General features: G+C 36.7%; 1 non-coding gene across 1 annotated transcript; it reads right to left on the reverse strand.

The window, feature by feature from the left end:
* Window positions 1–7,806: 7,806 nt before the first annotated feature.
* LOC112713828 (small nucleolar RNA R71) lies at window positions 7,807–7,910 on the reverse strand. The gene has a single exon (XR_003158789.1). It is a non-coding gene; the product is annotated as a small nucleolar RNA R71 (small nucleolar RNA).
* Between the last annotated feature and the right edge of the window lie 2,442 nt (window positions 7,911–10,352).

Here is a 10,352-nt window from a genome sequence, read left to right on the forward strand (position 1 = left end):
CATCATTCTTCACAACATTCAAGTGGGTAAAATTCATATCCCTCAGCTTTCTAATTCCACTTGAATATGGGCTACTGGAGACGGATGGTCAACTTAGAGCTCTTTGTGGCATTAAAAGTAAGAGGAAGATGGTCAGTGGTAAAAATTATCCTGCAAGGTTCATTATGGTTGAAAGCTTTAAGTTTAAACGCAAAGGTTGGTGTAGAGCTCAACTGAATGGGTCTAGGAAGTTGTTTGGATGCTTCAGTGAGAATTCTAAAGCTGAACCACTCGGATGGAATCATGATAATCAACTTAAAGACGGGTGTAGAAATAAGATTTGGGATCCCAGAGGATATTGGATTTGCAAACATTGGTGGAGATTCCTAGATCATTACAAGCATAAACCACCATGACAAGGAGCTCACTGACGTTAGGATTTTTGCTAGTAAAGAATTTTGTAAAAATATAGTCGCGTTGTGAGTATAGATTCTAAACCAACAGAAAATCCCTTCGTACAAACATTTGGTTGTCACAAGTAACAAACCCCTAAATAAATTGGTAACCGAGTATTTAAACCTCGGGTTGTCTTATCAAGGAATTGCATGGATGTATGTTCTTATTATTGGTTATGCAAAGGTATATTTTGGGGTTTTAAAAAGGGGTGAACAAGTAATTTAATTGACAAGAAAAATAAATAAATGACTATAAAATAAACTCTTGGCAAGATATGAGAAATTGGAAGTCCTGTCCTAGTTATCCTTATCAGGTGTGATGAGAATTGGGTTTTAATCCCACTTAGTTAACCTTCACTAAAGCAAAGGTAAGTCAAATGGACTGATTAGCTTGATCCTCAAGTCCTAGTCAACTCCTGTGGAGAGACTAGCTTTAGAGCAATCCAGATCAATCAGTAATCTGCTAATTTCAACCACTGCTAAGTTTGATAACTCAAGTGTTACCAATCACTAAACCAAAGCCAAAAGGGAGAAAAATCTACTTGAATAAAAATGCCTTCAGATGGGAAGCAACAGTAACATAAATAAAAGAAAGAAATCTTAAATCTGAAATACCTCAAATAATATTAATTAAGAAAATCATAACATGAATGTCATTAAGCCAAATTGGTAACATATATAATTAAAAATAAGAGAAGTCAAAATAAAGAAATATTAAACCTGGAGCTCAGAAGAATTGTAAGTTAAAATAATAATAAATTCTAAATCCTTTAAGAGGAATCCTAATCCTAAATCCTAAGAGAGAGGAGAGAACCTCTCTCTCTAAAAACTACATCTAAAACCTAGAATTGAATTATGATCTGATATGAATTCCTCCGTATGAATGCATTCCCCCCACTTCATAACTTCTAATCTGTGCCTTTTGGATTTGGATCTGGGCCAAAAGGACCCAAAAGTCACTGGAAACGAGATCTGCAAATTCTGCAGATCGCGCACGTCACGCATCCGCGTGGGTCACGCGGTCGGGTCATCTGGAGTGTTTCTCTTCCACGCGGTCGTGTTAGTCATGCGCCCGCGTCAGTTGTATTTCGCAAGTCATGCGTTTTCCTCATTCATGCGCTCGCGTCAATTCCCTTTTGTGCGAACCACGCGTTCGTGTCGTCCATGCTGACGCGTCACTGCCAGTTGCTCCAAAACTCCAATTTGTGCTTTCCTTCCATTGTTGTATGTTTCCTTTCCATCCTTTAAATCATTCATTCCCTATAAAACCTGAAAGTACTCAACACACAAATCACGACATCGAATGGTAATATAGGATAATTAAATTTGATTATTTTAAAGCATAAGGAACATATTTTCTCATATATCACATAATAAGGAAGGGAAAGTTAAACCATGAAATTTATATGAATAAGTAGGTGAAGGGTTGAATAAACCACTTAAATTGAGCTCAATATACATCATAAAATATGGTTTTATCAACCTCCCCACACTTAAACAATAGCATGTCCTCATGCTAAATCCAAGATAAAGAATAAGGTAAAGTGGTGGAATCTCATGCAATGCAATCTATCCTAGATGCAACTACCTAAATGAGTCATGCAAATCTAGTTATTATTCACCTATATATAAAGCTTTACATGTAGTTAAATTAATTCACATTCTCAAGGAATCATATACGCATAGCCAACCTTAGATAATGTTAAAGCACTTTTACAATTGAGATGGGTAAATACAATATTTTTCAAACTTGCAAGACAATTAACAATAGAGGTAGAGATATATGATGATGAGCTATTGAACCCTCACTGGATTTGGTGTTTACTCTCTAGTCACTCAGTGTTTATTGGGTTAATAACTCTATTCTTCTTTTTATCCATGCTTTCTATAACTTTGTTCTTCATCTAACCAATCAACAATTATAGAATATAGACATACAAAAATCATGAGGTCTTTTCAAGGTTGTAATAGAGCCAAGGTAGAGGTAAGGGTGTATGTATAAGGCTAAGTGAGCTAATAAGTGAATCCTTGATTAGTCTAAGATCTCACCTAACATATACATACTTTATACAAATCAAAAGTTTCTTAACCTATTTGCCCAATTTTTTTCCACTTTGTATTGCAAACTCATGCATTGAATTTAACTTTGTCCCATGTGCATTGATTCTTTTTTTATTTTGTGTTTGGGGAAAATTTTTTTGTATCCCCTTATTGAAATTAAATTTTTTTTGATGCACATGGTAATTTAATTATTTTGATTTCACATGAGCATGCTTCCCAAATTTTTACATAACTTGTTCAATTTAATTTCCTACTTTTTCTATCATCCCATGTTCCCATAAAATTTTCAACACTTAAATTATACACAATTTCTATCTTAAGCTAACCAAAGATTCAACTTGGGATTTTGATTTTGTTTTTCTGCTTAAGGCTAGTAATGTGGTTATAAAACAGAAGGGGATTAAAAAGCTCAAGGGGGCTAACAAGGATGGCATAAAAGGTAGGCTTTATTTGGGATAAGTGAGTTAATAATCAAACATGGCCTCAATCCTATCTTGGTATGTATCAATATTCTATATTGGATATATAGATTAAAGCAAAGTAAAGAACACCAGAATAAAAAAGAAGGGCGAAGCACACAGAAATAAAAATTATGGTTTGAATGTAACCATACAATTAAGCTCAAAACTCATAGGCTATGTGTTCTCAAGCTCAAAAATCATATATCAGTTATGTATGTCATGCAAGTAGAATTTAAGAGTTTCCATTATTCTCAATGTAAAATATATTGGATGGCTTTAAAGTTTTAGTGTTCCTCCTTGATGAAATGTTGCCAACTAACTAACATGTAATGCTATATATACAAGGGGTGTGGATTGATTCTGTTAAAGTCTCTAGCTTACTTCCTTTTTATTTTCAATCAAATCAACTACCATATGCTAAAAAGGGTAAACTATACTAATTAATCCACTTAATATATAACTAGTAAACTAAGGTGCAAATCGAGCTAAAATATTCAAGATATTATACAGCCCAAAGTGCATAATGCAAAAATACAGTAAAAGAAAAAGAGAGAAAAATGTGCAAAAATATAGAAAATAGCTAAAATAAGATAAGAGTCTGTAGTGGTTCACTAAAATAAATAGATGCCAGAGATGGCGATCTCCCCACACTTAAATAATAGCATCGTCCTCGATCCTCACTCAAGCAGGGTGTGATGAAATGTCATCTCCGGAAGGATGGGTTGCCAGTGTCTCGATGGTAGGCTGAGGGTCTGCAGTCGCTGTGAGGATCGGAGGAGTGGTCTGCGGAAGCGGGGGCGCTGTCCGTAGAGGAACCTCCGGATCTGTGGTCTGTAGCTGGTGGTGCTCCTCATGATGTGGTGCAGTGTGGCCGGGGTCTCCCTACTCAGCCTGGGTAGGTGCCTCGTCCTCGTGATCGCTCACTGATGAGCGGATAATTTATACGCTTTTTGGCATTATTTTTAGATAGTTTTTAGTATAATCTAGCTACTTTTAGGGATGTTTTCATTAGTTTTTATGCTAAATTCACATTTATAGGCTTTACTATGAGTTTGTGTGTTTTTCTGTGATTTCAGGTAATTTCTGGCTGAAATTGAGGGACCTGAGCAAAACTCTGATAAGGAGGCTGACAAAGGACTGCTGATGTTGTTGGAATCTGACCTCCCTGCACTAAAAATGGATTTTCTGGAGCTACAGAACTCCAAATGGCGCGCTCTCAACGAAGTTGGAAAGTAGACATCTAGAGCTTTCCAGCAATATATAATAGTCCATACTTTATTCGTGATTAGACGACATAAACTGGCACTCAATGCCAGTTCCATGCGGCATTCTGGAGTCAAACGCCAAAAACACGTCACGAACCAGAGTTGAACGCCAAAAACACGTTACAACTTGGCGTTCAACTCCAAAAGAAGCCTCTGCACGTGTAAAGCTTAAGCTCAGCCCAAGCACACACCAAGTGGGCCCCGGAAGTGGATTTCTGCATCAATTACTTACTTCTGTAAACCCTAGTGGCTAGTTTAGTATAAATAGAACTTTTTACTAGTGTATTAAAGTCTTTTGACCGATCCTGGATCCTGGATTGTATTTTTGATCCTGTGATCACGTTTTGGGGGCTGGCCATTCGGCCATGCCTGCACCTTCATTACTTATGTATTTTCAACGGTGGAGTTTCTACACACCATAGATTAAGGGTGTGGAGCTCTGTTGTACCTCAAGTTTTAATGCAATTACTACTATTTTCCATTCAATTCAGTTTATTCCTGTTCTAAGATATTCGTTGCACTTCAACATGATGAATATGATGATCCGTGACACTCATCATCATTCTCACCTGTGAACACGTGACTGACAACCACTTCCGTTCTACCTTAGACTGGGCGCATATCTCTTGGATTCCATGAGATCAGAGTCTTCGTGGTATAAGCTAGAATTGTTGGCGGCATTCATGAGAATCCGGAAAGTCTAAACCTTGTCTGTGGTATTCCGAGTAGGATTCCGGGATTGAATGACTGTGACAAGTTTCAAACTCGCGATTGTTGGGCGTGATGACAAATGCAAAAGAATCAAGGGATTCTATTCCAACATGATCAAGAACCGATAGATGATTAGCCATGTCGTGACAGAGCATTTGGACCTTTTTCACTGAGAGGATGGGATGTAGCCATTGACAACGGTGATGCCCTACATACAACTTGCCATGAAAAGGAGTAAGAAGGATTGGATGAAGGCAGTAGGAAAGTAGAGATTCAGAAGGAGCACATCATCTTCATACGCCTATCTGAAATTCCCATCGATGATCTACATAAGTATTTTTATCTTTATTTTCTGTTTATTTACTATTATTATTCGAAAACTCTATCACCATTTATTATCCTCCTGACTGAGATTTACAAGATGACCATAGCTTGCTTCATACCAACAATCTCTGTGGGATCGACCCTTACTCACGTAAGGTTTATTAGTGGATGACCCAGTGCACTTGCTGGTTAGTTGAGCGAAGTTGTGAAATTATGTTTAGACCATGGTATTGAGCACCAAGTTTTTAGGGCCATTACCGGGAAATCAATTTCGAACAACAATTTAAGTATGAATCACAATTTTGTCCACCAAGTTTTTGGCGCCGTTGCCGGGGAATATTCGAGTTTGGACAACTGACGGTTCATCTTGTTGCTCAGATTAGGTAATTTTCTTTTCATTTATTTTCAAAAATTTTTTTTTTCAAAAATCTTTCAAAAAATTTTCTCCCTCTATTTTCAAAAAATCCTTCAGAGTTTTTAAGAATGAATTCTAGAGTTTCAAAATGGTATGCTAAAGCTTGGCTGGCCTTCAAGCTTTAGACTAACCTGGTATGATTCATGGAATTTTGATTGAGGACTTTGAATTCATTACTTCCTTTTTCCTATATGCTTTTTCGAAAAATATAAAATAAAATACAAAAAAATCATAAAAACATAAAAATCAAAAATATTTTTGTATTTCTTATTTGAGTCTTGTGTCATGTTTTAAGTTTGGTGTCAATAGCATATTCATATTGTTCTTGCATTTTTTGAAAAATCCATGCATTCATGGTGTTCTTCATGATCTTCAAGTTGTTCTTGGTAAGTCTACTTGTTTGATCCTGATAATTTCTTGTTTTGTGTTCTTTGTTGTTTTTCATATGCATTTGTGCATTCATAGTGTCTAAGCATTGCAAATTTCTAAGTTTGGTGTCTTGCATGTTTTCTTTGCATAAAAAACTTTTCAAAAATATGTTCTTGATGTTCATCATGATCTTCAAAGTGTTCTTGGTGTTCATCTTGACATTCATAGTGTTCTTGCATGCATCATGTGTTTTGATTCATAATTTTCATGTTGTGAGTCATTTTTTATGTTTTTCTCTCCCATAATTAAAAATTCAAAAATAAAAAATATCTTTTCCTTTCTTCTCTCAAATTTCGAAAATTTGGGTTGACTTAGTCAAAATTTTTTAAATTAGTTGTTTCTTGTAAGTCAAGTCAAAATTTCAAATTTTAAAAATCTTATCTTTTCAAAACTTTTTCAAAAATTGAATCTTTTTCATTTTTCTTATTAATTTACGAAAATCCTTTAAAATAGTTTTCAAAAATCTTTTTCTTAGTTTTATCTTTATTTTCGAAAATTATGCTAACAATTAATATGATTGATTCAAAAATTTGAAGTTTGTTACTTTCTTGATAAGAAAGGTTCAATCTTTAAATTCTAGAATCTTATCTTTTAGTTTCTTGTTAGTCAAGTAATTAATTTTAAGTTTAAAAATTAAATCTTTTCCAACCATATCTTTTTAATCATATCTTTTTATCATATCTTTTTCAAAATTTTATCTTTTTCAAAAATTTGATTGCAAAATATCTTCTTATCTTCTTATCTTTTCAAATTTGACTTTCAAAATCTTTTTCAACTAACTATTTGACTTTTTGTTTATTTCTTATCTTTTTCAAAACCACCTAACAACTTTTCTCTCTCTAATTTTCGAAAATACCTCCCTCTTTTTCAAAAATTCTTTTTAATTAATTAATTATTTTAAATTTTAATTTTAATTTTATTTCTTATCTTAATTTTCGAAAATCATTAACTCCTTTTCAAAATTATTTTCGAAAACTTCTGTCTCTCATCTTATTCTATTTATTTATTCATTTACTAACACTTCTCTTCATCACAAAATCTCTGTCCCTATCCTCACGCTTGTGTTTGGATTCTCCTTTCTTTATTCCCTTCTTCTTCTACTCACATAAAGGAATCTCTATACTGTGACATAGAGGATTTCTCTTCTTTTTCTGTTCTCTTCTCTTTCATATGAGCAGGAACAAGAAAAAAGGCATTCTTATTGAAGCTGATCCAGAACCTGAAAGGACTCTGAAGAGAAAACTAAGAGAAGCTAAATTACAACAATCCAGAGACAACCTTGCTGAATTTTCGAACAAGAAAAGGAGATGGCAGCCGAACCCAACAACAATAATGCAAGAAGGATGCTTGGTGATTATACTGCACCTACGTCCAAGTTTGATGGAAGAAGCATCTCAATTCCTGCCATAGGAGCAAACAATTTTGAGCTGAAACCTCAATTAGTTGCTCTGATGCAACAGAACTGCAAGTTTCATGGACTTTTATCAGAAGATCCCTACCAATTCTTAACTGAGTTCTTGCAGATCTGTGAGACTGTTAAAACTAATGGAGTAGATCCTGAAGTCTACAGGCTCATGCTTTTCCCTTTTGCTGTAAGAGACAGAGCTAGAGCATGGTTGGACTCTCAACCTAAAGATAGTTTGGATTCCTGGGATAAGCTGGTCACGGCCTTCTTGGCTAAGTTCTTTCCTCCTCAAAAGCTGAGCAAGCTTAGAGTGGATGTTCAGACCTTCAAACAAAAAGATGGTGAATCCCTCTATGAAGCTTGGGAAAGATACAAGCAGATGACCAACAGATGTCCTTCTGACATATTTTCAGAATGGACCATGATAGATATATTCTATTATGGTCTATCTGAGTTCTCTAAGATGTCACTGGACCATTCTGCAGGTGGATCCATCACCTAAAGAAAACGCCTGCAGAGGCTCAAGAACTTATTGACATGGTTGCAAATAACCAGTTCATGTACACTTCTGAGAGGAATTCTGTGAATAATAGGATGCCTCAAAGGAAGGGAGTTCTTGAAATTGATGCTCTGAATGCCATATTGGCTCAGAACAAAATGTTGACTCAGAAAGTCAACATGATTTCTCAAAGTTTGAATGGATGGCAAAATGCATCCAACAGTACTAAAGAGGCATCTTCTGAAGAAGAAGCTTATGATCTTGAGAACCCTACAATAGCAGAGGTAAATTATATGGGTGAACCTTATAGAAACACCTATAATTCATCATGGAGAAATCATCTAAATTTCACATGAAAGGATCAACAAAAGCCTCAACAAGGCTTTAATAATGGTGGAAGAAATAGGCTCAGCAATATCAAGCCTTATCCATCATCTTCTCAGCAATAGACAGAGAATTCTGAACAGAGCACCTCTAACTTAGCAAACTTAATCTCTGATCTGTCTAAGACCACTTTAAGTTTCATGAGTGAAACAAGGTCCTCCATCAGAAATTTGGAGGCACAAGTGGGCCAGCTGAGTAAGAAAGTCACTGAAACTCCTCCTAGTACTCTCCCAAGCAATACTGAAAGAAAGTGCAAGGCCATTGATATAATCAACATGGCCGAACCTAGAGAGGAAGGAGAGGACATGAATCCCAATGAGGACTACCTCATGGGACATCTCTCAAGCAAGAAGGAGTTCCCTATTGAGGACCCAAGGGAATCTGAGGCTCATATAGAGACTATAGAGATCCCAATTAACCTCCTTCTGCCATTCATGAGCTCTGAAGACTATTCTTCCTCTGAAGAGGATGAAGAGGTAACTGGAGAGCAAGTTGCTCAATATCTAGGAGCTACCATAAAGCTGAATGCCAAGTTATTTGGTAATGAGACTTGGGAAGGTGAACCTCCCTTGCTCATTAGTGAACTAGATACCTGGGTTCAGCAAACTCTACCTCAAAAGAGACAAGATCCTGGCAAATTCGTAATACCCTGCACCATAGGCACCATGATCTTTGAAAAAGCTCTGTGTGATCTGGGGTCAGGTATAAATCTTATGCCACTCTCTGTAATGGAGAAGCTGGGGATCATTGAGGTATAACCTGCCATATTCTCATTATAAATGGCAGACAAGTCAGTAAGACAAGCTTATGGATTAGTAGAGGACGTGTTAGTGAAGGTTAAAGGTCTTTACATCCCTGCTGATTTCATAATCTTAGACACTAGGAAGGGGGAGGATGAATGCATCATCATTGGAAGACCCTTCCTAGCCGCAGTATGAGCTGTGATTGATGTTGACAGAGGAGAACTAGTCCTTCAATTAAATGGGGACTACCTTATGTTTAAAGCTCAAGGATCTTCTTCTGCAACCTTGGAGAAGAAGCATGAAAAGCTTATCTCAGTACAGAGTCAAACAAAGCCCCCACAATCAAACTCTAAGTTTGGTATTGGGAGGCCACAACCAAACTCTAAGTTTGGTGTTGACTCCCCACATCCAAACTCTAAGTTTGGTGTTGGAAGTCTACAACATTGACCTGATCACCTGTGTGGCTCCATGAGACCCCACTGTCAAGCTATTGACATTAAAGAAGCGCTTATTGCGAGGCAACCCAATTTTTATTTATCTAATTCTATTTTATTTTTATTGTTCTTTTATGTTTTATTAGGTTCATGATCATGTGTAGTCACGAAAAAAATACTAAAATTAAAAACAGAATAAAAAACAGCAGAAGAAAAATCATACCCTGGAGGAAGGACTTACTGGCGTTCAAACGCCAGTAAGGAGTATCTGGCTGGCGTTCAACACCAGAACAGAGCATGGATCTGGCGTTCAACGCCAGAAACAAGCAACATCCTGGCGTTCAAACGCTAGGAATATACCCTGAGGAGAGCTGGCGCTGAACGCCAGAAACAAGCATGGAAATGGCGTTCAACACCAGAAACATGCTGCAATTGGGCATTGAACGCCCAAAACAAGCATCACTTCGGCGTTTAAGTGCTAGAATTATATGCAAAGGCATTTTGCATGCCTATTTGGTGCAGGGATATAAATCCTTGACACCTCAGGATCTGTGGACCCCACAGGATCATCTCAAGATCTGTGGACCCCATAGGATCCCCACCTACCTCAACTCACCTTCTCTCCTCTTCTTCACATTCATCCTCTCTTCCCCATAAACTCTCTTCCCCATAAACACTCTTCCCCAAAAACCCTTCACCAATCACCTCAATCTCTCTTTCCAATTACCCCCTTCACCACTCACATCCATGCACTCTTTCCCATAAACCCCACATACCTTCAAAATTC

Source organism: Arachis hypogaea, chromosome 9 (genome assembly GCF_003086295.3).
Source record: "Arachis hypogaea cultivar Tifrunner chromosome 9, arahy.Tifrunner.gnm2.J5K5, whole genome shotgun sequence".
Taxonomy (NCBI): Eukaryota; Viridiplantae; Streptophyta; class Magnoliopsida; order Fabales; family Fabaceae; genus Arachis; species Arachis hypogaea.